At 38.4% G+C, this 24,914-nt stretch overlaps 1 protein-coding gene across 3 annotated transcripts in view; it reads left to right on the forward strand.

Annotated features, from left to right (window-relative positions):
• TTC28 (tetratricopeptide repeat domain 28) overlaps positions 1-24,914 on the forward strand; it is a 621,832-nt gene that overhangs the window by 180,005 nt on the left and 416,913 nt on the right. The gene's annotated exons all lie outside the window — the stretch shown is intronic.

Consider the following 24,914-nt stretch of genomic DNA (forward strand, 5'->3'; position numbering starts at 1 on the left):
GACAGAATAAATACATGTTCTTAAAAATCGCAATTGGAATGTTTTGCTTGTATCGAGAAGGATGACTCCAACAAGAAATGATAGAAAATAATTACTATCCCTTTGTTCTCAAAATCAAATGAGAGCCAATCCTACAACTGGGGCCCTCAACATAGCATCATAAGAGGTAAACTCTTATATGTGTGACACAAGTAGAGGATGAAAGAAATGATAATCCGAGTTTAGAAGAGGGATAGGACACATAGACTGAGAATCAGATAGTTGTGTGTCTTTCCTGTTTGTGTTTCCCCTGATATTGCTGTTTAAATAGCTTTTTCCATCATTCAAATAAATAGATTATGTGGGTCTTGGGATTTGCAACCTGAACAATAGTTGCAATTCCAGTTTACATCTTGAACCTAAAGGTCCCCTCCCTTAACTGCTCCCACTGTTTGTAGACCAGCTGCAGATTTGCCATGGGGATCCATTCAGCTTCTTCTCAGAGAGGATTGTGTCTGTTTGCTCCAAAATCATGCTCACATTCTTTGAGGATGTTTTCCTTTGGGACACACAATTATATTTGCATAGCATCCTTACTCTGAACTTTGTTTCCCTAAAAGAAACCGATCTTTTCTGGGGTCTTTCAGATTTCTTTCATTTTAGGATATAAAAAAATTCCAAGCTTGTGAATGCTTGAGGCATGCCTTTCTTTTATATCTGCTTGTCATGTATCATTCCTAATATGACAATTCCATACTGAAGACTAATTGATGATCCATTAATTGATGGTACTTGAGATAGAAGAAAATGACCATATTCAACAGTATATTGTTAGTCTAGAAACAAATTGCTACCGCAGCTGCCTCACTGAATAGGCTCACATGATGTGTCTGGTTGGAGCTAGATGCCAACAGATCAATAAGTACAGAGTTATAGTAATTGAAAATCAGTATTAAAATTTAACAAAAGCCATGGTTTTGTAATTTTTATTGAATTTTCAAGAATTCCGGTTATTAGTGTGGATTATTCTTTAAAAGATGGAATAGGATTTATACTAGTAAAATATACAATTCCTGTTTTTTGGTAGGGGTGCTGATTTTTCACAAATAGAATAAAGTGCCCATTTTGAAAACTGTCTTCTGAATATGTTCTAAGTTAAAGTGATAGTTGCCTCTTCCCATGCCTCTAATATATTACTTAGCAAGGTTCAGCAGATGTTGGCCTAGGCATATTGGATGTGAGAATGCTGATTATAGGATGTGGGGAAAAGTAAGAATAAAGGGATGATTCTAGGAAACTAATGAAGAGTGAGGGGTGGGTACTGCTGAAGTCTGGGCACCCATAAAGTACAGAAGATGTGGGTGCTGACCCATGAGTATATGCAGAGTGCTAGTCTCTAAAACCATCTGGTTTAATGCATTTATATGAGCAAATTAGAGATGTAAATGTGGCCATGCAGGATTAATCATGCACTGTTCTGCTCTTTGCTAATCTTAGTGCCAAATCACATTTCACATTCTTCGTACTCTGTATGATTTCTTTAGATTTATTACTTTCGTTTGGTATACCATCTTTTATATAGCATTAATGCTCTGCAGTGGAATTTTTTTTGGTGTCTGTACCTGCAACACAGAGGAGGGAATCTCAAGGGGAAAGAAGAAACAGAGAGCATCAAATCATCATTGTTTTCTTTTTTTTTTTTCATTGCTCAAATGCTACCCAAAATCCTTAGTAAGTTTACTGTTGCCTCTAGGTTAATAATCTGTTAGCATTCTCAATATAACCTTATATTTTCTGCCATTTTTCTTTCTCTGTCCCTTACCCCAGCTTTATTGAGATATAATTGACATAGAACTTGGGGTAAGACACTTATATATTGCAAAATGATTGCCACCATAGGGTTAGCAAACATCTTTATCATGTCACATAATAACCATCTCCCTCCCTCCCTCTCTCTCTCTCTCTCTCTTTTTGTGGTGAGAACATTTAAGATCTATTCTCTTAGCAACTTTCAAGTATACAATGCACTATTATTAACTGTAATCACGGTGCTGTACATTAGATCTCAAGAACTTATTCATATTATGACTAGAAGCTTGTACTGTACATATGTCTAGTTGATTTTCTTCATGCCAAGAGTTGGGAGACTTTTGAGTGAGAAAATGTAAATTGACTTGCCTGAGGTCACAATTTAAGTCCTGGTGCTCAAAAACAGTGAAATGTGATCATTGCTGTGACAGAAATTGCCCGCCGTTCCCCAATATTCACTTCCTTTTCTTCTGTAGCAACAAACTCTGCAATTATTAGCTAGACTTTTGACCACCCAGAATAAAGGGTACATTTCTCAACCTTACAGCTAGGGTGTACTCATAAAACTAAATTCTGGCCAGTGGGATGTAATGAGAAGTGTCAAGTACAATTTCTAGGACATATCTTTATAGGGAGGGATGTGCTTTTCTTCCTGTGTTTCTCCTTCCTACTGGCTGAAATGTGGATGTGATGGCTGGTGCTTAAGTAGGTAGCTGGACTGTAGTTGAAAGCTGTGTGTTAAAAATGGGGATAGGCAAGAAAGGGGAATGGATCCTTGATAGTAGTGGAGATCGTTTATCAGCCTTGGCCTTCTCATCTCTGGACTTTGTCAATATCAGAGAAAATTAGACTTCTCTCTCAGTTAAGCTTCTGTTATTCTGAGTTATCTAGTACCTGCAGCTAAACCTAACCCTTAATAAAATAATCATCCCAAGATAAGACTTAATTTGTGCCTATAGTAAAGTTAGGGGAATTGACTATTTCTAGAATTTACACACATATTTTTAAAAATTAAAATCTGGCTTTTGGTTTTCATCTCATTACCTATATCTGAACTATAGTATTCCTGCAGTTTTCCCACATGTAGAATTCACCTTAATAATTGTGTTTCAGGAAGATAGCTAAAGAAGATAGTTTTCTTCCAAATGACAAACTACCTAAGTTGGTAACCAGAAAATGTAAATCCGTGATGTTTTATAGTTCTGCTGATTATATATGATCACTGAACACAGAGGTGCAGAAATGCAGTAAGAAACTGAAGTTTTGGGAGAGTCTATAAAATAGAAAGCATCTGGTATGAAGTCTATAAAAGACCACAGTATCAGGTCAAGTTCTTTTGTGAGTTGAAATTTGGCTTAATATAAATGGCTTCCAAGTGGTATTGCTTCCTTCTGTTCTGGAAGAGAATATTAAAGCAGTGAAGAATGCTGTAGTTCATTTAGGTGGATATAAAAATCCTGGGACGGTCAACCCTGGTAAATATCATCTTTTCCAGTATTGAAAATGAAGTGATAACAGGGGGAGATAGTAGAAAAGGTGGAGATGTCATACAAGTCCTGATGCTGAGAGAGAAAGAGGATATTTTGTTTAAAATACTGTGCTAGGGGCGCCTGGGTGGCTCAGTCGTTGAGCAGCGTCTGCCTTCAGCTCAGGTCATGATCCCAGCATCCTGGGATCGAGCCCCACATCAGGCTCCCTGCTCAGCGGGAAGCCTGCTTCTCCCTTTCCCACTCCCCCTGCTTGTGTTCCTTCTCGCTTTGCCTCTCTCTGTCAAATAAATAAATTTAAAAAAATAAAAAAATAAAATACTATTCTAAAGAAGATACAAGTTTGAGACGTTTTTCCCTTCTGAAGTGAGCAAATGAAGACCAATAGAATCTTATCATATTCTAATTTAGTCTTTTTCATAGATAGGAAGGAAAAGCCTTTCCTAAAGAAAACTGAAAACTAAGCATCATCAAGAGATTATAAAAGATAAGCATGTAATCAGGAAAATGAAGGTGCCGATATGGTAAATTAGCATCTGGCTTCCTTACCAATTCTATATACAAACATGACATGGTTTTTCTTTTTCTACAATCACTTCTTCCAACCATGCTCTGCCAAATCCCTCTTTCTGGGCAGTTTCCAGATTCCATAACTTTCTTTGTGCTTTTGGGTATTAAAAAATTCATTCTGGTCCAATTTAAAACTCCAGTATTACATACAGTTTAAAGTTCTTCCCTTGTCCTTTCTCCAGAGCCAGTGGTCCAGGCTTCATCCAGAAAACTTTTCCCCCATCTCTTTTGGGTCTCCTATGAGAAACCTAATACATAGGGTTTCCCATGTATTAGAAGGAAGGAGATGGAAAAGGTTATATGTTTCTTTCACTTTACTGGTCAGTGGTAGTTCACCCACTGTTGATTGTTGCAGTTCCTTTGGTCAACGTTGGCAGGTGTCCAAATGCTAGTTCTCTTATGGAAGCACATGTATGAATATTTTGGAGGACCGTTTAGGAGCTTCCCCATTGCAGTTTCTTAATCTGAGAGACTAAGTTCCATTTCTCTCTCTTCCAGCCTCTCAGTGTCCACCTCTAGTGGTAAGCCCTAAAGCCTCCTGCTGCTAGAATCTTCTCACCCCTAGGTAGTCTCCAGGGGTGAGAAGCAGCAAGATGTCCCAAGCCGTCTTCTGTGGTATCTAAATTTTGGAAATTCTTGCATCTTTGCCATGCCAGTGATGGAATTTTAAACTATTTCACTGTTGCCCCCTTTCTGCTAGTTCTCTCAAATTATCAGGCCCCATCAGTTATTCATTGCCTAAGCCAGTTGTTCTTCAAATGTGGTGCCTAGACCAGCAGCATCAGCATCACCTGGAAATTTACTAGTCATGTAAATTTGTGGGCCTGATGGGGCCCACTAATCTATGTTCTAAAATGCCTGAACAGCTGGTCTGATTATCCAAATGGGGACTGAGATGCCAGTCTTCTCTTACCGTAGGTACTCTCAATCTTTATGATTAATTTTCTTGGAAGCCTCCAGCCCCACTTTGACTAGGTTTAGGGAGTGCCATATGACTCCCCAAGTCACTTCTTAGAATTTGTCATGTTGTTGTTGTTGTAGAGCCTGGAAAGGTAGGGGTGGGGAAAGCAGCAGCATGAGGATTATATTTGAGAGTATTAGCTTATGCTATATTATGCTGGGGTAACAGTGCCCAAATTTCAGTGGCTTACAAGTACAAAGGTTTAGTTCTTACTCACATTGCATATTCTACATTGGCTACAGGTCAGTTGCAGGCCTGCTCCACAACTTTTTTCTTTCAGGACCCAGACTGGGCTCAGCCCCTATCTGAGACATGCTGGTGTCTCATAGCAGAGGAAAGGGAGGTGTGATGGAACCATGTGATAGTTCTTAAAATTCTGTACAGATGTGGCATATGTCACTTCTACTCCTATTCTGTTGGCCAAAGCTAGTCATATGGCCAAGCCTGACATCACTAGAGCAGGAATTTTACTCATATCAAAGGGAGGGATTTTGGATGTGAGGGTGATCTGGCTGTGACATCTGTCACCCCTTCGATCACCAGGGTTGATTCGGCTGATCTTGTTGGCTAGGTGGTGTCCCCTCCCTCTCTCACCGCTCTGTGTGCATCCCTCCCAAAGCTGCAAGCTTGGTTGAAGAGGATGACCTTCCCCCATAGAGGAGGACCATTCTTCGGTCAAGGGTATACAAGTAGCTGCATTCCCTTGCTAGAACCTTCAAACAAGCTCTCAAAGGGGGGAGATTCTTTTTGGATGGGCCAGGCAGAGAAGAGCAGTGAGTATTTTGAACAAATAATACAACCTATTACAGTTGCTGCATAAAATGTAGCTATTTGGGGCGCCTGGGTGGCTCAGTCGTTAAGCGTCTGCCTTCGGCTCAGGTCATGGTCCCGGGGTCCTGGGATCAAGCCCCGCATCGGGCTCCCTGCTCAGCGGGAAGCCTGCTTCTCCCTCTCCCTCTCCCCCTGCTTGTGTTCCCTCTCTCGCTGTGTCTCTCTCTGTCAAATAAATAAATAAAAAATGTTTAAAAAAAATGTAGCTATTTATTATAAAAATATAGTTCCTACCTGCAAGAGGTAACAGGAGAGGAAATACTAATAAATATGCAACAGTCAGAAAACAACTAATGCCAAACAATATATGCTAAGTACAATTATGACATGGGTTTAGTGATGGCTATGATTGCAGTGGCATGGCAGGACATGAGAAGGGCAACAGATTAAGCCATGGTCTGGATCAGGGTAAGCATAAGTGGTAGAAAGGACAAAGAAGAGACCACTGTTTACAGACTAGGGTAACCTGATTTTTTTTTTTTTTTAAGATTTTATTTATTTATTTGAGAGAGAGAGAGAATGAAAGAGAGAGAGCACAAGAGGGGGGAGGGTCAGAGGGAGAAGCAGACTCCCTGCTGGGCAGGGAGCCCAATGCGGGACTCGATCCTGGGACTCCAGGATCATGACCTGAGCATGAAGGCAGTCGCCCAACCAGCTGAGCCACCCAGGTGCCTAGGGTAACCTGATTTAGAGTCAGGGACGATAGGGTTGGCAAGAGAGGGTAGGCCCAGATTATAGAGGACCTTAAAAAACAAGGGAAAAATTGGAGTTGATATCTGTTGGTGTCAGGGTGTTTTTAAGATAGACTCAATAGAACCATATTGTCCAATGGAAAGGGAGAGCTAGACTGAGAATTTATAATGCTATTTCTCACACTCATTAGCCGTTTATCTTTGGATAAGTCAATGATCATTCATTCATTCAACGAAGTAAGCAATTAAATATTACTGCTTACTAGGCACCATTGCAGGTACTGGAGATATAAAGATGAAATGATAGAGATCCTGCTTTTAACAAAGTTTTAGGCAATTGGAAGATAACTATAGAAAACGCAATAATGACAGTGGGCAAGTAGGCCACAATGAGGAACAAGCCTGGAGTGTGCCAGATGTTCTTTAAGAGGCAGAACATAGGTAATCAGATCCTACCAATGGGTTAAGTTACTGTATTTTGAATATAAAATTTATATATATATATATATAAGTATAATATATATATAAATATAAAATTTAAAATTAGAGGTAGCTCATGAGATGTTCTAGATAGTCCTTTGGGTGGAAAAGCAAGTTGCAAATCTATATGTAAAGTATTATCTCATGTGAATTCAAAAAAAATGTATATGCATAGACAAGTTTAGTGGTGATGGAAGGACGAGTTTAAAATTTTATTTTATACCCTGCTATCTGTTTGCGTTTTACCACAATATATTTTTTAACTTTTAACTTAAAATTAGTTAGATAAAAAAGTATCTCACTGTGATCAACCTTTACCTTACCTATGACTTTATCTCTGGACTCAAATAGCCTAATACTAATGCCTTCATGTTAATGTACTTCAACTCCCACCTGGCTTCTTTCATTTATTCTTTCATCTTGATAAAAGTAGTCTGCTTTACAGACTCACCAAATAGTTACTCTTTTCCTATAGATTCTGAAGTTCACTTCTATTATTTGTTTTGTTTTATTTTCAAATGTTTTATGGTGGTAAAATGTACATGTCATAACATTTGGCATCTTAAGCATTTTAAAATGTGTATTTGTTTGTATTGAACCCTTTTTCTCAATGCCCATGTTCTTCCATCTCCTCATTCTTCCTTTTTAGGATGAGCAACATTTCCTAAAAGGACAGGCTTGAAACTGGTAGTTACAGTCATGCCTGGAGTATTTGAGAATAGAGGACAGTTTAGACAAGGAGACACATACCAAAGATCAGAGCCAGATAGTAGGTCAGGTGTCAAGGTCTTCTTGAGGGCAAGAACCAGGCATTGATTCAGATTTCTGGGTATTCAGAGACAAAGAAGAAAAAACTTGGATAAGGAGCGGGCACCAAGGAGTCAGGCCTCAGCTTTGGAGACTTAGGACAAAGGCAATTGCATAATATGGAGCAGTAACAGTAACAAGAAAGCAGAGAGACTGCTAATACATGCTTTCTGCGAAAAGCTGGATCTGCTCTTAGGGTATGGGTAGGCCTGGAGAGGGAAGCAGGAAGAGGGAGGCAGGTGGCACTTTGACCCTGTTTTGAGAGAAAGGTGAGAACAAGGCAGTTTCTATCAGGTTCTATTCACCTTCTTTAGGCTTTCTATTAGGAAAAACAATAGTAACTTGAAGTAGGGATATAAAACTCCCAAATGAAACTATTTACCACTACTACCCCCTCTGTCAACACACACACACACACACACACACACACACACACACACACACACACACACACACACACACACCCTTACCCCCTCTGTCAACACACACACATGCACACACACACACACCTGCAGCTAGGAGACCTTTTGGGCTTTGGATGTTGTGTTCAGTATCTTTTACTGGGATGCATGAGACATTAATGAGCTGATAAAACCAGAATATGCTGTTATTATTCTGGTAAATATTTTAATACTACCTTTCAGAAACTGACTTTAAAAAAAGATTAAGCCTCTTATTTAGGAACGTATCTTTTGATGTTTCTGTCTTTACCAAATCCTGGTTTGTATTAGAACTTCTATTTCAGGGGAGATTATCAAGAAAGTTATTGAAAACCAGGCTTAGATACATCTGGAATTTTTCAAACTGTCTCACCCATTTAAGAGTGGTTTTTAGATATAAATTTGAAATGAAGTCCATACTACCTTCAAGCTAAAATCTACTTTCATAGGTTTTGTATTTGTTAGGAATAATTTGTTACCTTGTTTATTTTTATATCTCTAGAAATCCTTAGATACTGCTTTTTTATTCATTTAAATGTGCTTTATTATTATTTTGAATTGTATTCTAAGTTTTTTGAGGTAAAATGTTGAAACAGATTTTCATATAAAATTAAGACAAATATATGTACTGCAAACATACTTAATACCAAGAAAATCCAAATAAATTGACTAAGATACTAGAAAAAATGAGTTCAATAAAATAAGTAACATTCCACTTAGCATTCCACCTAAGTTAGAAAATTTAGTGGAAAAAAAGAGGCACATTTATCAGAGCAAAAATTATTTAAGAATAATGTAAATAAGAACTATGTATGATTCTATGTAACAAAACAGTAAAAATATCAACTAACTTTTTCCTGAAATTTGACATGATTAATTTGAAATTTATGTGGAAGAATGAATAAGTTAGAATATCAAAGATTATTTTGATTATTTTGAAAAAGCTAGGGGTGCCTGAGTGGCTCAGTCGTTAAGCGTCTGCCTTCAGCTCAGGGTCCTGGGATCGAGCCCTGCATCGGGCTCCATGCTCTGCAGGAAGCCTGCTTTTCCCTTTCACACTCCCCCTGCTTGTGTTCCCTCTCTCACTGTGTCTCTCTCTGTCAAATAAATAAAATCTTAAAAAAAAAAAAAAAGAAAAAGCTAATAAAAGCGGATTAATTTTACAATATAATAAAGCATACTTTTAAAAAAGCAATAATGAAAGCAGTATGATACTATTTGATTTGGTTATTATAACAATTTAAAACTCATCTACATAAGATAAGAAGCTAGAAATTTCTGTGGACAGCATGAGTTTTGGATTTTCAGAGATGCAGATTGTGATTTATTTGTTGTTAAGATACGACTGTGCTTCAGGAAGCAGAGGTTTGTTTTGTTTTATTTTGTTTTTTTTGTTTTTGTTTTTGTTTTGTTTTGTTTTTTTTTTAAAGATTTTATTTATTTATTTATTGGAGAGCGAGCGAGAGAGAAACAGCATGAGAGAGGAGAGGGTCAGAGGGAGAAGCAGGCTCCCCGCTGAGCCGGGAGCCCGATGTGGGACTCGATCCCAGGACCCTGGGATCATGACCTGAGCCGAAGGCAGTCGCTTAACCAACTGAGCCACCCAGGCGCCCTGTTTTATTTTGTTTTTAGGTTTCTTTTAAAGTTGGAACTGATTTTGATACTTAGAATAGTCCCTGCATTTTAGGATTGGAATTTTAAAATTTTATCTTTGAAGTTGGTGGTGCTAAAATTGGTGAGGATTATAAGAAACAACCTTTCCATCTGCTTTTTTTGTGGGGTTGAGGAAAGGTTTGTGCAGAGGTTTTTGTAAGAGTTTGTAGTCATGGATGAGAAGTGTTAGGCTACTATATGTTGTTATAAAGATAAAGATAAGTTTCAACTTTATTTGGCCTTCTTAGCTTTGTTCTGTTTCAGTGGTTCTAATGTGTCTAAACAAGACTCCATATACAGCCATGGTGTTCTTGGTAGAGTGCTATGAAATAGTGACATCTTTTATTATACCTTTCAAATGCATATAGACAATGATAATTAGAAAATGATTCTGTGGTGTGTACTTATAATAAATTTGTATCATCAGCACGTCTGTGAATAAAGTAGCCCGTTCAACTAAGAATGTTGATTTGTGTTTTTAAGTTTTCATGCTAATGTTCATTTGCTATTTGTTTATTTTTGTTGTCTGGTGCTAGAAGACAAAAGGTAGCTCATGCCAAAGACTTAAAAAATTTCTGACAGAAAAGTTTTTTAAGTACAGAGAATTATTTATTAATTTCTTCATGAATTGGAGAAAGCTGACCACATTTTTTAAATAACAGTTTTATTGCAATATAATTCACCTACCATAAAATTCACCCTTTTAAAAAAGTGTACAAGGGCGCCTGGGTGGCTCAGTTGGTTAAGCGACTGCCTTCGGCTCAGGTCATGATCCTGGAGTCCTGGGATTGAGTCCCGCATCGGGCTCCCTGCTCAGCAGGGGGTCTGCTTCTCCCTCTGACCCTCTTCCCTCTTGTGCTCTTTGTCTCTCATTCTCTCTCTCTCAAATAAATAAATAAAATCTTTAAAAAAAAAAAATAAAAAAGTGTACAATTCAGCGATTTTTTTCATATATTCACAAAATTGTATAGCCACTATCCAATTTCAGAACATTTTCATCGCGCCTAAAAGACCCTGTACCCATTAGCAGCCACTCCTCATTCCCCCCACCCCTCAGACCCTTGCAGTCACTAACCTACTTTCTGTCTCTCTAGATTTTCCTGCTCTGGATATTTCACATAAATGTAATCATACAATCAAATGTGGTCACTCTCATTTTTAGCAGCAGAACATCTGAATCCAAAAACATCAGCAATCTTACCAAAGCATATTTGAGCAAAACTTCAGCTTTATTGCTAGACTGAATTCCACATCCCAGGAAGTGGGGTGACTCACGAAAGTGCGCATTTGATGGTGAATTCATCAACCTAATGAAGGGAACATTTCAAGGAAATGCTCTTTTGTTTAGAATTATTGGTGTTACGAGAGGGAGGAATGCTTAGGAGAAATGTGAATAAGACAACCCTTTAAGGTATTAAATAAAGAAAGAAAATAATTAAAAATATTTGTACATTTTAGCTTAATCTCTACCCCTATTTTGGTAGTTTTTTGCTATTCAATTTTTGCCATTTACAGTATAGAACAAACCCCAGCTGCTCACATGGGAAGTTATCTTTTGCATTGTGTTCTATATGCAGAGTACGGCTAGTGATTGTGCTCGATGGTGTAATTGATAAGAGTTTTTGTAGGGATTGGATCTTCTGAATTACTTACCATGCAGGTCAGTTAGTAGCTGTCTTACATTCAGCAAAAAGGAAAATTCTTTAGGACCTTAATTCCTGTTGCTTAATTTGGTAATCAGAGTGCGCACCGTCTGACCTATTCATATACTTTTGAAATAAGAAGAAAAAGCCCTCTCATGTTTTTATATGGGTGGCCAAATAGACAGCACTTTTAAAAATTAGCATATGAATGTTTTGACTGTCTTACTTAAGGCAGCCTGTCAGTTTGGCAGCTTGGAGCCTGTTATTTCTGTGTCTTCTCTTTTTTCATTTTCATGTTTTGACAAATGAGATTGTACTTTTGACAAGTGATTTGTACTTCATCTAAGGATTTCAAAGTGTTTTTAATTTATTTATTAAACTATCTAAAGATCATTTTATCCATCCATTTTTGGGTAATGTGAGATTTTCCCTCATACAAATGAAAATAGAAAGTGATAGTATTGGAATTCCTTCAATTAAAAAAATTGGACAAAAAATGATTTTTCAGAATAATTATTTTCAGAAGCTTGTATTTCTTTTAATTGAACATCTTTAGACTTAGGCCAGGTGTAGTGCTGACTTAAGGGAAATGAACCCCTTTTTGAGTCTGAAATCCTTTCGGAACTGAGGGGTTTTATAAGTATCCCTTGATAAATGAATAAATTCCATGCTGAAAATTTTACTGCAGAGGAAATTCTATGTGTTTTATCTTACCATGTAACTGACATTAAATTGTCTCATTCATCCAACAGTCATTTAATGAGGACCTAGCATGTGCTGGGAACTCTTCTAAGTATTGGACTTTTATAATGGTGAACAATACAGATATACCACTCCATAGACCTTATAATCTGTTGGGTGACACACAGATCAAATGAATAAATAATACAATTTCAAATTATAATATTGAAGAAAACAAAGTAATAGACTATATAGTAAATGTGAGGAGGGGAATTAATTTTGGTGAGAAGACCTCCTTGAGGGCTTGCTATTTGAAAAGAGAATTGAATACTGAGAAGGAAATACCTATTCTGGAGGAAGAGAATTCCAGGCAGCTACAACTGCAACCACGAAGGTCATGAAAGAAGCATAAGAAGGCAGGTCTGGCTGCAGCACAGTGAAGGGCAAGTACGGTAAGAGAAATGAGGGTGAAAGGTAGAAGCCAGATCATGTAGGGCCCTGTAGGCCATGGTAAAGGCTTTGTATTTTATTCCTTGTGCAAAGGGAGGCCTTAAGTGTTCTTTATTTTTATTTAATTTAATTAATTTATTTAAGTATGCTCCACACCCAGCGTGGAGCCCAATGCGGGCTTGAACTCGCTCATGACTCTGAGACCAAGACCTGAGCGGAGATAAAGAGTGGGACATTTAACCAACCATTTTCTTTTCTTCATGAAAGGCGCCCCCCTTTTTTTTAAGATATAAATTTAAGTAATCTCTGCACACAAAGTGGGGCTCGAACTTACAACCCCAAGATCAAGAGGCGCATGCTCTGCCTACTGAGCCAGCCACCCACCCCCTTAAGTGGGTTTTAAACAGCGGAAATGCATAATCTGATTTACATTGTAAAAAGATCATTCTAAGGGTGCCTGGGTGGCTCACTTGGTTAGGCACCTGCCTTTGGCTCAGGTCATGATCCCAGGATCCTGGGATCGAGCCCTGTGTGGGGCTCCCTGCTCGGTGGGAGTGTGCTTCTCCCTCTACCCCCTTCCTGCTTGTGCACTCTCTCTCAAATAAATAAAATCTTAAAAAAAAAAAGATCATTCTGGCTACATGGAGAGACTGAATCACAGGAGGCAAAGTGGAAGCTATTGTAGTAGTCCAGGTGATATTAATGGCATAAAGAAGAAGCGGTAGAGGTGATGAGAAGTGGCAGAATTTGGATAAGAATTTGTAGGTAGAAAGTTGAGGACTTGCTAGTTAGATGTTGAGGGCAAGGCAAGGAGAGGAATCAAGGTAACCGTAAAGTTTTTGGACTGAACTCCTGGGTGAATAGAGATGCCATTAATTGAGATAAAATAGGAAGAAGGACCAGATTCTTGGGGGAACATGAAGAGTGTTGTTTGGGCTATATAAGTTTGAGATGTCTGTTGGACTTCTTAGTGGAGATGTTGAGTCGGCAGTCATTTCTACAAGTCTGGAGCTCAGTAGAGAGGTAGGTATTTGAGGCATAAATATGGGTGCCATCAATTAAGAGATGGTATTTAGAGGCTTAGGAGTGGCTGACATCTCTGAGGGAATAATTACAGGTAGACAAGAGGGCAAAAGACTGGGCCTTAGAATGTTCCACCTTATATACATGTTGGTTCATGTAAGAAAGATTTGTGTTTGAATATAAACAAAATCAAACGTCTCTGTGTGGGTCAGCCAGAGTTCTTAGTTGCAAGTAACAGAAAATAACTGCAACAGTTTAAATCAGAAGGTACCTGTATCTCAGCCATAATGGTGCCACAGTAGTCCTGGGTGCCAGAGCTGGAACCGTCATTGCTGGAGCTGGATGATGGAGGCCATGATGAGCTGGCTGGCACTGATGACCGTAGTAACTAGATGTTGCTGTGGCTACTGCCTGAGTAAATTCTCTCTTGTCACTGTTCTTCGTGTCACTTGCTTTACATTCAAAGTTCTGGCAAAGAATTGAGCCTAGGTATGTGTCTTCACCCTAGCTATCGGGTGGTGGGGTAAAGTAATCATCTGACCTTTTTGGTTTCTGTCGTGAAAGATATTTCCTACATTCATCAAGACTTAGCAAATGGAGAGGTGCCTGGGTGGCTGAGTCAGTTAAGTGTCTGCCTTCTTCTCAGGTCATGATCCTGGGGTCCTGGGATCGAGTCCCATGTCAGGCTCCCTGCTCTGTGGGGGGCCTGCTTCTCCCTCTCCCTCTCCGTCTGCCTGCGCTCTCCCTGCTTGTGTTCTCTCTCTCTGTCAAATAAATAAATAAAATATTAAAAAAAAAAAAAAAAAGACTTAGCTAATGGAGAGGTGCCTGTGTGGCTGAGTCAGTTAAGCGGCCGAGACTCTTGATTTTGGCTCTGGTCATGATCTCAGGGTCCTGGGTTAAAGCCCTGTGCTGGGCTCCCCGCTCAGTGGGGAGTCTGCTTCAGGATTCTTTCTCTTTCTCTGCCCCTCTCTGCTCTCTCTCTTTCTCTCTCTGAAAAAAAAAAAAAAAAAAGACTTCGCTAATGGGGAAATTCCCCTCAAACAGGATGGGAGTACAGATATCGGGCAGTTCAACAAACACCATAAAGAATTGTCAGTTTTGTGAATGTAATTTATTTGGTTGCTTACAAATTCATAACTATAAAGTTAAGTTATTAGGGGCCTCCAAATGGACCTCAAGAATAATATTTCTACTGACTTTCTCTTCTTCTTCTTTTTTTTTTTTTTTAAAGATTTTATTTATTTATTTGACAGAGAGAGACACAGTGAGAGAGGGAACACAAGCAGGGGGAGTGGGAGAGGGAGAAGCAGGCTTCCCTCGGAGCAGGGAGCCTGACGCGGGGCTTGATCCCAGGACCCCGGGATCATGACCTGAGCCAAAGGCAGACACTTAACGACTGAGCCACCCAGGTGCCCCTGACGCTCTCTTCTCATAGCCTATTTCCTGTCCTAGGATTGAAAAGAGATTCATTTTCCCTATGTTTTTTTTTTAACCATAGCTAGAGAAATATAGCCTCTTTTGGTTAAAACACACAAGTAAATAAGCCCCAATTTCAAGCATCTTTTTTTTTATTATGTTAATCACCATACATTACATCATTAGTTTTTGATGTAGTGTTCCGTGATTCATTGTTTGCGTATAACACCCAGTGCTCCATTCAGTACGTGCCCTCTTTAATACCCATCACTAGGCTAACCCATCTTTTTTTAAAAGAAAAACTTATATATGAAAACATACACACACACACACACACAATTACTACACTTGTACACTCAGGATTTCTTTAGGAAGGTTAATAAATCCAAAGGTGCATATTCTGACCACTTAATTTACTTCAGAGAAATTCTATAAACTTTAGCTGAAGATAACATATGCTAAAATTTCTCCCTGATTGATAAATTATATAACAGCAAAATTACACGTGCTCTGTGGCTGTGGCTCCCTGGTAGAGAGAAGTAACAAGACTGTAGCCCCAAATAGTATAGGTCATTCATCATATTTATATGAGAAAATTTGTAACACAGTCATAGTATTCTTATGATAGAAGATTAATTGCTTGCTAAAGAGAAAACAGGGCATTTCCAAGTTAGCACCTGTGTCCTTTAGTAAGTGTCATTGCAAAATGAATGCTGGGCTTTTTCATTGAGTGCTAGATTTTGTTGTCTTCCTTCAAAGAGTATTGAACTTTGTTCTGGCAGATAGTTAAATTACTTGTAAATTAAATATGCTTCTTTTTTTATTTTTTATTTATTTATTTTTTAAATTTTTTATTGTTATGTTAATCCCCATACATTACATCATTAGTTTTAGATATAGTGTTCCATGATTCATTGTTTGTGCATAACACCCAGTGCTCCATGCAGAACGTGCCCTCCTCAATACCCATCACCAGGCTAACCCATCCTCCCACCCCCCTCCCAAATATGCTTCTTTTTTTAAAAAATTTATTTTATTATATTATGTTAGTCACCATACAGTACATCATTAGTTTTTGATGTAGTGTTCCATGATTCATTGCTTTCATATAACACCCAGTGCTCCATGCGATAAGTGCCCTCCTTAATACCCATCACTGGGCTAACCCATTCCCCCACCCCCCCTCCTCTAAAACCCTCAGTTTGTTTCTTGGAGTCCATAGTCTCTCATGGTTCATCTCTCCCTCTGATTTCCACCCCTTCCTTTTTCCCTTCCTTCTCGTAATATCCTCCTCCATGCTATTCCTTCTTTCAAGGTTTGTTTTTAATAAGGTGAATTTTAGAGTATACAGTTGACCCTTGAAAAGGGCAGGGGTTGGGGTGTTGACTCCTCCCTCCGTACAGTCGAAAATCCACATATAACTTTTGACTCCCCAAAAACTTATCTACTAATAGCCTAATTGACCAGAAGCAATATTGATAACATAAACAGTTGATTAACACATATTTTGTATGTTATATGTATTATATACTGTATTCTTATAATTACGCTAAAGAAAAAGAAATGTTAAGAAAATCATAAGAGAAAGTAAGTTTACAGTACTGTACTATATTTATTGAAAAAAAAATCTGTGTGTAAGTGAACCCATACAGTTCATATCTGTATAGATCAAGTCAACTATACGTTAGGCTAGTTTACCCCTTCTGTAAAGACATGGCTTTTCTGAGATCTTTACCGAATGTCTTGGATGTTCCTTCCGCTCTGGCTGGTTGGAACTTAAAAGTCTTGTAGCCCTGGTGATCTCTGGCAGTTGTTCAGCTTATGGCTTCCCTTTGCTTCGCCTTGTGGAGTTTCACCCACCACTGGGCACCTTGGGACTCAGGCACAAACTCAAGGAGGACCCTGTGAGGCTCAAGAACACCTTATCTGTGTAGCCCCCTTAGAGATCAGCTTCTCCATTTTCCTACCTTGAATGTTACAGCTGTTTTGTCCTCAAATTCTGATCTCCTCAACTCAGTAAGACCATTGTGTTCTGCTTAGGATCCCCTTACTGCTCTGTGGTCCAGAAAGGGCCTCTAGGCAGAAAGCCAGGGTGATCTGATCATAGGGCTCACCTCATTTGTTTTGCTTCTCTCGAGGTTCATAGTACTCTGCTGCCTGCTGTATGAAACAGTATGAAAATAGTATTTTTCCTATATTTTTTCCAATATTCTACTTACGTCAGGAGAGTAAACCTGGTCCCAGTTGCTCTGTCATGAACAGAAGTAGAAGGCCCATTAGAAAAATGAGAATACCATTGAAACACAGTTCCTGGCAGTTTGTTGGCCTTAAAATAAAACCAGGACAAAATCCATGGTATGATGAAGAAAGAAAAAAAAAAATCAGATTAGCATAGTAAAACAACAACAACAACAATACTAAACATAGAGCGTTATATATGGGATATATTATGTGTGTATAATTATATATATTAAGTATATACAATTTAATCCTCGCAACAACCATGTTTAGGTAGGGGCTATTATCATCTCCATTTTACGGAGTTGGAGATTAAGGTACAAAAAAAGAGTAATCCAGGTCATACAGCTAGTGTATGGTAGGTCTAAGGTTTGAATCAGGCAGTATTGGCCAAATAAACATTACTGCCTCAGATCCTCCACCTGTCTCTACTGGGCAGTGAATTGTGTTGTATTTAGGAGTATAACATTGCTCCGGATTCAATTCTGTGTCTCTCTCTCTCTCTAGCTTCTTGCTCCAAACTCTATCCCTGAGGGGATCTTTTTTTTTTTTCACTGAAAGCTTTTTAATATCATCATTATGTGAATGAGCCCCAAATCTATAGCTATAGCTATAGATATAGATTCTTAATTCCAGACCATACCTCTACCTACCTACTCCACATTCCTGTGTATCTCTGATCACTACCTCAGACTTTGTCTCAAACTGAATTTAGTATCTACTTGTTCTTTCTGTGATCCATACTTCAGTGAGTGGGTGTCTCTTTTCTTAAAAAGATGATGAAACATTTTGAGATCCTACTCTTTCTGTCCCTTTCATGTAACAGGTTCTTAGAATCAGTTTTACTTATGAAATGTCTCTTAAGAAGGCCCTTTTTCTGTTTCTGCTGCCCTAATTCAAGGCCTCTTCCTCTCTTACTGAGCTATTGCAACAGAAACTTATTTGGCCTTCCTGTCTTTATTGTTCTCCCATTCTTTCTATCGCTCACAGTAATTCCAGAGTTAGTATAAAAATCTAATGGATTTGCCAATACCTTGATTAAAAAACCTTGTGCCTCTCATCATTATGTTCTAAGTCAGAAGTTAAGAATAAGTCTTTAGAATCTGAGTTAAATTTCCTTTTGCCCACTTTCTAGTCATGATACTGAGAATTTACTTAACCCTTAGGCTTAATTTCCTCTTCTGTAAAATGGACATGATAATAGTTCCTCCTCATGAAGGTGTTAGGAAGAATCAACAAAATAAAATATATAAAATACTTCGCACATACTCAATAAATGATAGTTATTATTTATTGTAAAGATAATATTATTTATAGCCATCTAACCTTAACTCCATCACACCTTGCCTTGCATTATAGGTCTCAGATCTATTGGATGACTTACCAATGTGGCCCACATTTTCATACTTCCATGTTTTGGCTCATGCTCTGTTTCTTCAATCTGAAATACTCCTCCCCAAACCCCTTCTCTACTTGTTGAAAGGCTACTGTGCCACCTCTCCTGTAAAACCTTTCTCATTTACCACAGTCAGAATTAATTGCTCATTAGGGCTTCCATAGTCTTTTTATTTTATTTTATTTTATTTTATTTTATTTTATTTATTTGACCTAGAGAGAGAGAGAGAGAGAGAGAACAAGCAGGGGGAACAGCAGCAGGAGAGGGAGAAGCAGGCTCCCCGCCATGCAGGGAGCCAATGTGGGGCTCGATCCCAGGACTCCGGGACCGTGACCCAAGTCAAAGGCAGACGCTCAACCGACTGAGCCACCCAGGTGTCCCAGGGCTTCCATAGTCTTAATGAGACAATATACCATTAGTTACTCCATTCTTCTAGCACTTAGCTTGCGCTAAGAGCTTGAGATTGGTAAGTGTTAGTTAGTTGCTGTTGTTACTGTTATTTTTATTAGTTGTCTACCTGTCTTCTCCTTCAGCCTGCACCGGACTGCTATCTCCTCAAGGGCAAAAATCATGTGATGCTTTTTTGGCTTCTTCCACGGGCTGTCTAGTACAGTCCTTTGTATATAATGAGTTCATGAGTCAATGTGTGTTGGACTTAAAGAGTTGGGCTTTTTTCTCTGACACTGCCTGATAGTGGAAAGAAGTGAGGTGGATAAGGTTAGGGGGGATCCTTTCTGGATGTTGTGGAACAGTTTCCCTCCTGAGGAATAGGACCATGGTCCTACCTCAGCTTGGCTGTTGTGGCAGAATTCTTACTGTAACAAGTTATTTTAGTTTTCTTTCTTTAGCAAAGCAAGGTCTTTATATTCTGAAAGCAACCAATTGTGTGAAATAATCACTAATGAGGCAAATTTTTTTTTTCTCAAATATACTTCTATTTTTGTCCCTTTACTTTCCGAACACCTCTTTAGATACTTGATACTTGAAAATAATTTGGTCTTTAAGAAAATTAACGTATTTTCCAAATACTGTTTCACATTGAGTTGAATATTCTACTTATAAACACAATAAATATAAATAAGTATGAGGCAAGACAGACATATCATTCCTAAGGAAATCTTAAGAAAATTTACAACAATGAAAAAAGGTATGTTTTCTTCATTCATTTCCTCTTTCTTGCTTTTGTTCAGATTTGAATAGGCAAGTAGTTATTGAGGAAAACACTATTTTAATAAACTGTTTTACAATATCTGCTTTTAGAGAACTGATTTGTGAAGTACTATGTTAAAAAATAAAGCAGTTGTAAAAAATGCCTTTTAGTAGCTGTGGATCTGAGAAACTGTGTTCTTGCTGTTTGATACTGGATCTTTGAAACAATAAGCTAAATTATGACATTTTGAACTGTTAGCTTGGTAATTTTATATAAATAATTACTAATGGAGAAAGTATATTGGTATAATAGTAATTCTATAAATATTTCAGATATAATTACCGATTCAATTTGGATTCAGCAAAATAAAGACATAAAATAAATAAGGTGATTTAAGATAGTATCGGTATTTAAAGGCTTCTAGGTAATGGTCCTCTATTGAGTGGTACCTATTGAATGAAACCTGAAATACTCAGCAGACAGCAGGGGAAGAAATGCCATACAAATAAGTGATCCAAAGAAAATACACCTAAATGGTTGAAAATGAGTGTAGAATCTTGGATCACTTTGAAGTTTTAGATTGAGTCTGTCTTTCCATAGAAACATAAATATAGGGGTGCCTGGGTGGCTCAATCGGTTGGGTGTCTGCCTTCGGCTTGGGTCATGATCTCAGGGTCCTGGGATGGAGCCCTCTGGCTCTGCTCAGTGGGGAGCCTGCTTCTCCCTTACCCTCTGCCTCTGCGTACCTCCCCCCCACTTGAGCACTCCCACTCTCTCAAATAAATGAATAAAATCTTAAAAAAAAAAAGAAACAAAAAAGAAAAATATATTTTTTCTGTCTTCTTTCCTGATATAGCTCACTGTTCTCAGATACCCCTCTCCCCCAGTTTAAAGAACTTTGTCTTTTATTAAGTCCAACAAAGTCTGAGTATGGGAGATTACTCTTTAGTCCACAGACCATGCGTGGTGGTATGCATATGGATTCACAGATGCCTTCAGAAAACCACCCCCCAGATTAGGAACCATGTAGGTCCCTTAATTTACATATGGGAAAGTGAGGTTTTGAGTGGCTTAAGTCAGCAGTCACAAATTATGGCATGCAGATGGAATTTAGACCTACAGGCATGTTTTGTTTGACCTGTTAGGATGCTTTAAAATTTTTGAGCAAACAGTTAAAAAATCAGGAAATTTTTAGCTTCTCATGAAAATTTAGAGTTTCTGGCAGTGTTAGACTGATATTCCTGCGTGACATCAATTGAGAAAAGTCATGTCTCAGCTACCTCTTTTACATTATTCATGTATCTTCAGGTTTACAATACTCACAATTCCCTTTGTCTTCTCCCTGACTGTGTTTCACTTACTCATGTCACTTGCTTTGCCCTTCTGAAAACTTTTGTTGTGTCAGTAAATCAGAGGCAGAGTAGAAAATAGAAACTTTTCTCTTGACCCCTAAGCAATTGTAGATTTCCGCTTTCATCACCCAGGCGTTGATTTATAAGCCTTGGGTTCTAGCCCTTTCATTGCCATTGACTTGCTGTGTGGCATTGAACAAGTTACTTAACCTCTCGGAAGTTTAGTTTTGATATCTGTCAAATGGTCATGGTAAGCATTTTAATAGTTTACACAGTTTTAAAAAATTCAAAGGTTTATATAAAAAACAACCTTAGAATATTAATATTATAGGGTTAATATTTTGTTACATATTAGATTGCTTAAAAATGCTGCTTCACCCAAAAAATAAAAAAAAACACTAATTCAAAGGGATACATACACCCCTGTGTTTATATAGCAGCGTTATTTACAATAGCCAAATTATAGAAACAGTCCAACTGTCCATGGATAGATGAATGGAAAAAGAAGATGTGGTATATCTATCTATCTATCTATCTATCTATCTATCTATCTATCTATCTATCTATCTATCATGGAATATTACTCAGCCATAAAAAAGATTAAAATCTTGCCCTTTGCAGTGACATGGGAGTCATGGAGCTAGAGAGTATAATGCTAAGTGAAATAAGTCAGAGTAAGACAAATACCATATGATTTCATCATGTGGAATTTAAGAAACAAAGCAAATGAGCAAAGAAAAAAAAGAAGAGAGAGAGACAAGCTAAGAAACTGACTCTTAAATACAGAGAACAAACTGATGGTTACCAGAGGGGAGGTGGGTGGGAGGATACGTGAAATAGGTGATGGGGATTAAGGAGGGCACTTGTGATGAGCACCAGGTGACGTTTGGAAGTGCTGAATCACTGTATTGTTCACCTGAAATTAATATAACACTGTAGGTTAACTATATTGGAATTAAAATAAAAAAACAATGGAACTAGGTGACTGGGAAATTAATAGTAATGTCCAGTAGACAATTTAAATATATGTATTAAAAATGTAAAAATAAAAAAAGCCTGCCTCAGTTACGCCATTGCCTACCACGAACACCTTGAGTGCTCTGCATTCTACAGGATATAGTCCAAATTTCTCTGCCTTACAGTGTTCCCTATCATTTGGTCCCAACATACCTTGCCAAAATACCTTTTACTTTGTATGGAATGGAATGGACTTTTGACTCATTCACCATTCATTCCCTCACCCCCACCCTGCCCCATTCATTCTTTTTTCCCAGAATATTGAGCACTTCTGCTGTGCCAGGCACGGTTTGGGGCACAGGGGATTACAAAGCTGTACAAGACAAAGTCTCTGCCTCTAACATTCTCACACTGAAGCCTTATATTTTATTTATTTATTTATTTATTTATTTTTTAAAGATTTTATTTATTTATTTGACAGAGAGAGAGCAAGAGCAGGAACACAAGCAGGGGGAGTGGGAGAGGGAGAAGCAGGCTTCCTGCCGAGCAGGGAGCCCAATGTGGGACTTGATCCCAGGACCCTGGGATCATGACCTGAGCCGAAGGCAGACGCTTAACGACTGAGCCACCCAGGCGCCCCTGAAGCCTTATATTTTAGAGAGGTCAATATGTGTATCTTGAATACATCTTATGTACGCTTGTCTTTTTTGTTCACACTGTTCTCCCTTTTTCTTTCATTGTTTCATTCAACAAATATTCAAAGACTGCTTATTGTGTCAGGTATTTTTTCATGCGGTGTTGGTATTATAACAGAGCACAGTCCCCGCTCCCTTGGAATTTATGTTCTTATGAGATGAATAAGATATTAAGTAAACAAATAAAATATATGTCATAAGGGCTATGAAGTAAAATGTAGCAGAATAGGGAAGATAGAACATAACAGTGTGTGGGTCATGGTGCTATTATTGTAGAAGGAATGGTGAGAGACAACCTTTCTAATATGATATTTGAACAAAGTCCTGAAGGAACTGAGGGAGAGAGCCAAGACGCTCTCTGGAGGAAGAGCGATTCAGATAGGGAGTGCAACAAATATATGCTTGATATGTTCTAGGGATAGTGAGGTGGCCAGTAGGGTAGGAGCTGAGAAAGGGAGCAGGAGAGGGGTAAGTGGGGAGTTCTGAAACGTGGAAGGGTCTAGATCCTGAAGGTCATTACTGAACGTGGTAAGCACCTTGGCTTTTGGCTCTAGAATGAGTTGTATCTCCTCTGAATTTTTACTTCACATTCCTTTGTGAAACCTTCCTTGACCATCACTGTTTACAATGATTTTTCCTTCTAACTCTTGGAACACCTACTGACTACATAACTCCTTTGTTGCTTAACTGACTAAGGCAATGCCTGATGGTCTTTTTATAGGTTTTCTGTTTTGTCCTAGCTTCTTTGTAATTTCCTGTAGCATAGAGACTTCGTCTTACATCATTCTATCCTAAATGTTACTCTGTACTTAGCTGGTACTTAATACATGTTTGTTTGGTTGAGGCCCTGGCCTCAGATGTCAGCAGTAGGAACTTGAAAGTGATGTCTAAGAAAGAAGCGATAGGACTTGGTGATAGAGGAATGTTAGAGGAATTCCTTAACATAAGGAATGATGTGAAGGTTTTGTTATCCTGGATGAATGACAGTGCTATGGACAGATAAAGGAAAGTTGGGAAGAGAAGCTGATTTTGGGGTAGATTGCTGAATTTGGTTTGCAATTTATTGAACTTTCCGTGCTAGTACCAGGTTAAGCTGTGTGGAATGATTTGGATATGTCAGAACATATACAGAGTATTGGTGTTATTTGCTGGTATTATTTGCTGACTACTGTATGTAATTTCAAGAGCAGGGGCAGCCTCTTACTCATATTTCTAGTGCCTGGAACAAAGGCTGGCAAATAATAGATGCTTAAGCCATAGACACTTCATAGTTTTACTGAAATGAGAGGTAGCTATGATGCACGTCATGAAAGGGTCGTAGGCTCTGGAGTCGTGTTATTGTGGGTCTGAATACCAGCCCCACCACCTTCCATGTGTTGTGGTCTTGGTTGAGCACCTGACCCCTCTGAATCTCAGTGTCCTCGTCTGGCACATCAAACAATAAGACCTTCCTTGCAGGGCTTGAGATGGTGAATGTAGGCATAGGTCCTGGCAGAGAGTAGTGGTTTAAGAAATAGTACCTATTCATTTAGCTATAATTGTTAATATTATAAAAAAGATAATGCTTTCACCATTGAATTTCAGACAGGCTTAGAAAAGATCTTTTTTTTTTTTTTTTAAAGATTTTATTTATTTATTTGACAGAGAGAGACACAAGCAGGGGGAGGGGAGAGGGAGAAGCAGGCTCCCCGCGGAGCAGGGAGCCCGATGTGGGGCTCGATCCCAGGACCCTGAGATCATGACCTGAGCCGAAGGCAGACGCTTAACGACTGAGCCACCCAGGCGCCCTTAGAAAAGATCTTAAAAGTAATGTTTCAGAACTGTTTTAGGTATTTTAATAACATTTATAATCAGATATAGTTAGTGTTCAGTCTGCATATAATAGCCCACATCAGCCAATCCTGCCAATGCATCTAGAACTTGGAGAGTAATAAGTTAAACATTGTTGGAACTTGGACTCATAGTACATCAGTTACTATTATTATGTACATTAGTATTCTAGTAGCTTACACCACCCATTATATTCCCATCTATCAAAATAGCCTCATGGTGGGATAGGAGTTGATAGACATGTTGGATGACAAATAATAGTGGAATTACATAGTATCTTGTGTTTGGACATTATCTCCTTAAATAAGATGGAATCATTTTACAGAAGACGAATGAAACAATCTCCATAGCAGTAGTTTATAATAATAAAA

The sequence above is a fragment of the Halichoerus grypus genome, chromosome 13 (assembly GCF_964656455.1).
Source record: "Halichoerus grypus chromosome 13, mHalGry1.hap1.1, whole genome shotgun sequence".
Lineage (NCBI taxonomy): Eukaryota > Metazoa > Chordata > Mammalia > Carnivora > Phocidae > Halichoerus > Halichoerus grypus.